We start from the raw sequence: 6,000 nt of genomic DNA, 5'->3' as shown, positions 1-6,000 counted from the left end.
GAGGTTCTGTGGTGGTTGCGAGGTGGTCGGCGACTGGGTGGCTAGTGCTCCATGTGACCACGCTATTTCTGTACTGGGGGGCTCAATGATGTGCATGCGGCCCACAATCTATTGCTGTCAATGCTAGGTGGCTGCACATGCGACTCACGGTGGTGGAAACGAAGTGCTCTGTTATGGGAAAAAATAGGGGCTCATGGTGGTGGAAAAGATTGTTTTGGACAGGATACCCGTGGGGGAGGGTGGTGCTGGTTCATGGCCTGGTCGACCTACGGTGGAGCAAAACACTCGGCGAGCGTGCTTCTTGGGCTGCTCAGCGATGCCGTCGTTCGAGCCAACTCCTCTTTTCTCTTTTATTTTATTTGAAAAAACATAAAAACAAAAACCAAAAACACAAATTTAGAAAGAGACACAGGACCAATATTATATGGAGGGAAGCTCCCAAGCTAGTTTCGGTTTGGGAGATGTTTTAGAGAGAAGTTGGAGATTCTCTCTTTAAAACAATAGTTGCCATAATCTACATCATTGATGTGAGAACAATTAGCTCTTGATTTTCTTGTTTGGCATTGACACATGGAGAGATTCACTTCTCATTCTCTATACCCTTTAATTGGGGAAAGCAGAAATATAAGCATTGGCAAATATATAATCCATATTGTTTATGACAAGTTGAAAAATTATTTTATTTCCTACAAAAAATAAATAAATTATTTTATTCTATTTTCAAGATGTGTAGTAGAGTACATCATTCATATAATTTATATATTAAAATTTAATTTACAAGATTAAAATTTAAAAAAATTTCTTTGAAAGTAAATTATATCAATAAAGAAATCTTAAAATAAGAGTAATTATTAAGACTTTAGAACAAGTAGGTTATTCAGCCCTGATTTATTGAGAGCTTCACTTCTAATTCTTTATAGCCATTAATTGCGAAAAGTAGTACCATAATCCTTGACATCTTTTAACTTTTTAGTTGTCATCACTTATCTCACCTAATTCATTATTGTGTTCGGTTTCACTTTCAAGCTTGGAAACTAGGTGCTTGTCTGAAACTATTCATAACTAATGATAGTGACGTCTGGGTTGTTTGATTTATAAAAACATCACATAAAATAATATTTATAAACTAATTTTAAAATAAATTAAATGTATCGAATATCATATCAATTTATAAACTTTTTTTTATAAAAATATTTTTTATAAATTTAATAAGATTTTTCTTCCTTTACTTCTTTCTCTAAGATTGTATAAGACCGCTTGTTTGGATCTAAAACTAATGTTCAATAAATTATTTTATATAAAAAAAATATTTTTTAAAAAAAACTTAATTTAAAACTTACAAAAACCACATGTTAAAAAATTAAAAACAAAGAAAACCAACAAATATTATAACTTAAAAATTAAAATATATAAAAGATAAAACATTTAGAAATACAAACTTCAAGAAAAAAAACAAGGGAGGAAGGAGGAAGGAAGATCACAAAGATGAAGGGAACACGAGATATAGAAAATAGTGGAGCTGGAAAAACGAAGTAATATTCGAGACTCGAGAGCTATCGGGCAAGACTAGAGACTTTTGACCATATATTTATTTTGGTCAATTAAGATAATTTCATATATAATATAACAATAATTATATAAATCATTCACAATTAAATAGATTTAAGATAAAATATTTTATGATCAATATCTAAAATTAATCATATATAACAAATTAATATTTAAAAAAAAATTACATATTAACAAAAAAATGAATAGTTTGAGATATTAAGTTATCAAATATTAACATTAATATTACATTTCACAACAATAAAGATATATAAAACTAAACTCTTGTAGAATTTAAAAATGGAATTCATTTGGATTTTGCAAATTGATTGCGGATTATACAAATTGTTTTTGGCTTCTTTAAATGTTTGACTATCTGTAGGGATGGTTATATGTGATACGATTCGTGAATCCAACACGAACACAATACGAAATTAATGGGTTTGGATTTGATGTTAATGGGTTTGGGTCAAAACGGTTGACCTGTTAAAACACTATTTATTAATGGATCAATAACGGGTCAACCCGCTTAATATGAAATCAACCCGTTTTGACCCGTTTAGATTTTATTTCAAAATTAAAATTTTATTATTATTAAGCTATAGTATTGGTATTTCTCAATATGCTTATATTTTTATTGTTGTGATTGTAATTTTAGACCCATGCTCATTTTTGTTATTGTATGGTTTGTAATATTGGTTTTACTATATGCTAAAATTTGAAAAATATTTTTTAAGATATTGTGCCTATTAATAAATATAAATTTTAATTTTTATGTGAAATTATGTTAATTAAGTCAAATGAGTTATACGTGTTAGTTCAACCCATTTACATGAAACGGGTTTAAACGGATCGTGTTGTATTAATTTATTTCTAATTAATTATTATCGGGTCAAAACGGGTGATACAACACGACTCATTATCTAAATGAGTTAGGTTAGGGTTTGACACGTTTGACATGTTTAATTTAACTAGTCGGATTTGAGTTAATCTATATAGTCTACATGCAACGGGTTTAAATGGATCGTTTTGTATTAATTTATTTTTAATTAATTATTATCGGGTCAAAACGGGTAATACGACACGACTCGTTATTTAAATGAAATAGGTTAGGGTTTGACATGTTTAATTTAACCGGTCGGATTCGAGTTAATCTATATAGTCGAATGTTCATAATTTGATAAGTAATAAGCACGATCCGAAAACACGTTTTACTACTCCTATGTTTGAGGTAGTAGAAAATTAAAATTTAAAGGATAATGCTTCACCCATTAATGTTGGACATGTTACTAGGCTATAATTATATATATATATATATAAATACAAAATTTATAGGCGTAAAAGAGGTTCCACGTTAAAGAATTTACAAAGTGATGTAGTTAATTTGATAAGTCAATTTGCAATAATGATAATTTAATTAGGATTTTATAGAAAAAAAAAAAATATTAGACGTCGTGTAGTGGGAAGAAGAGACGGGTTGGCTGATGTCAAGTTGTCAACTTGCTCTTTGCACTGGCCACTGGGATATGCCATCGGGAAATAGAATGAGGCCAGAAAATAATCAATAATAGTAAAATGATTTGTATATAATAATTAAAATATTTAAGTTATGATATTTTATAGAGTTAAAAAAGAAAAAATTGAATAAAAATATTATAAAATTATAATATTATTAGTATATAATTTTTTAATATAATTTTTATTTTAAGATTTGAAAAAGTTAAATTACTTTTTATATTTTGTTTGAAAGTTTGGAAAAGTTATAATAATTAATTATAATTAAATGAAAAAAATAAAGTTTTGAAATTGAAAAGTATTTGTATTTGAATGATATTAAAAAAAAAATTACACAACTTTTTACTATTCAAACAACCTCCAAACACCGTATTTTTTTAATTTTATTATTATTTTTTATAAAATATTTAATATATGAATAATATATGGAAGAATTGAATTAGTTTAAAAAGAATAAACTCAAAAAAAATTTTTAAAAATATAATAAAAAATTTTAAAATTTTAAAAAATATAGTGTGTGGAGATTGTGTAGGATCACTCAAAATAAAAAAAGAAATTAAGTTGAGATGAGATTTTAATGAAACCAAAGTATCCCAAACAAGCCCTAAGTACCCAATGCTGACGAACAGGACTACTTTAACTTTTCTCAAATTCCCTTGGACATATCTGAAACACAAAAGGATTAAAAAAAAAAAAAAAAAATTCAATACATCACTTTCCAATTTGTATTTTAAATAAATCTAAATGGTTTCCAACACCATGATAAGATAGCCACAAAAGATAAAGAGACTTGGGTCAAACTTTTTTTTTTTTTTTTAAATAACCCCTTGTAATATGAGTTAATTAGAAATTATCATCTTTTTAAAAAAAATCTCACCGATTAATGTTAACGAAAAGTTTTACAAATAACTACGCGTCAATTAAAATTAAAATAAATAAATAAATTCTTATAATAAAAAAAATTTATTATCAGGTTAACTGTAAAATTAGTGGCTAGGTTTTCACGCATTTGCCAAAAAAAAAAAAAAAACATTAGTTTTAAGAAAGAATAAATCTTCACAATCTCCTAACTCTCCACGCTCCACATTATTTTTAATTATTATTATTTTTTTCTTTTATCAAATATTTATTATATGAATAATAAATAGAAAATTTGAAATAATTTAAAAAGAATAAACTCAAAATTTTTTTTAAAAAAAATATTAATAATTTTAAAAATTAAAAAAAAAATATAGAGTATGGAATGTGGTGGAGATTGTGTCGCAAAACTCAGAAAACAATACCCAAAAAATGTTAAAAAAACAAACAAATAGATGAAAATTCATGTACTAATAATTTTGTAATTAATCCTTTATTATCTGCAAACAAAAGGATTATTAATTCTTGAATGTTTTTAGCTTTATATGGTTTCATTCGGTTGTCTTTTTAGGGTATTGGCAACTGTAGATGAAAATAAAATGGGACTCTATTTTGTTGCCAATTGGATACTCAATTCCCTATTATTGTCTCCTACTCTGGTAATTAATATGAGAGGAATGTTACTCATCATCCCACATTACATATTTTAAAATTATTTTATTTTTTATTTTATTCTTATTAAACTAATTTAAATTGTTCTACTTATCATTCATATATCACATATTTGTTATAAAAAAAAAATTAAAATAAGTGAAGTATGCAGTATGTGAGGATGATAAGTATAATTACTCTTAATGTGGTAGGGTTGGCCCTCTTCTTCTTGTTTATAAATAGTATCCATAACATCATATTTATATGGTGTCAAATTATAAATATTAAATTATATAAATTAATTAAATATAATTTATTTAATTAAATAAATTAAATCTTAAAATTTTAACACAACTTATATAAATAATACGACATTATCCGCATAACTCAAATTTATTTAAATCAATTAATTTAATATTTTATTTATATTAAATTTAAAAATTGTACCATATATTACCACTTTGGAGTTGAGTTTCACCAAACTCTTTCACACGTCACCCGTTGCAAAATATAAAAATTAATTTCTCTTTTTGTACAGAAAGTTCCAGTTATGTCTCGACTTCCCTCTTCATGCACCTTGGAGTTGGAGTTGGGACCTCCTCGTGTTTCTCTATCAGCCTTTTATTTATTTATTTATTTATTTAAGTCTCTATCTGTCTTTTTTGTGTCTTCTTTTTCTCTTTCCTTTATATCTTTTTATCCTTTCCAGATATTTCCCCCTACTGGGTCTGGGTCAGTTTTGACGGGCCAATTTTTCTAACATACAACTAGTTTATATAAATTAAAAATATACATATCTTAACCTTAATTTCACAAAAATATATATATATATATAAAAACGTAACTATATATAAAAATCAGATCTCGAGAATTTACTATATACATGTAGAGATAAAATTATAATAATACAACTTAATATCTATTTCAAATTTTTGACGATAATATTTTATGGATATATATTCATCCATTATTACTTTTGTAATAAAATATTTAAAATTTATTTTTTTCATAAAAACTATCAAATGATCTTTTAGAAACTTATATTTAATTATAGTATGTAAGCTAGTTTATCAAGTTTAAAGTAAAATATAGATATTAATTTGGTTTCACATTAAGCATATAATACTACAACTGAGATTTGAAATAAATATTTTCTTGCTCGATGAAGTCTAAGAGATAAAACTTCTCAAAGAATAGAGCAATGCTAGGTACAGTCTCCACTTGGGGACTGCATGTGCAGGCCTAGGCTATTTTAACTTTAAAATTTTGTAAAATTACAAAATTATCCCTCCTAAAATAATGTTTTTTCTCATTTAAGCATGTGCCTGCACATGCAATCCCCACTTCAGGACTGCAAATAGAATTTCTCTTTTTTTATAGATCATCAAGCTTAATTAATTCTTTTGAATTTATTTCACCATATTAAAA

The sequence above is a fragment of the Juglans regia genome, chromosome 12 (assembly GCF_001411555.2).
Source record: "Juglans regia cultivar Chandler chromosome 12, Walnut 2.0, whole genome shotgun sequence".
Lineage (NCBI taxonomy): Eukaryota > Viridiplantae > Streptophyta > Magnoliopsida > Fagales > Juglandaceae > Juglans > Juglans regia.
This window is presented reverse-complemented; position numbering follows the sequence as displayed.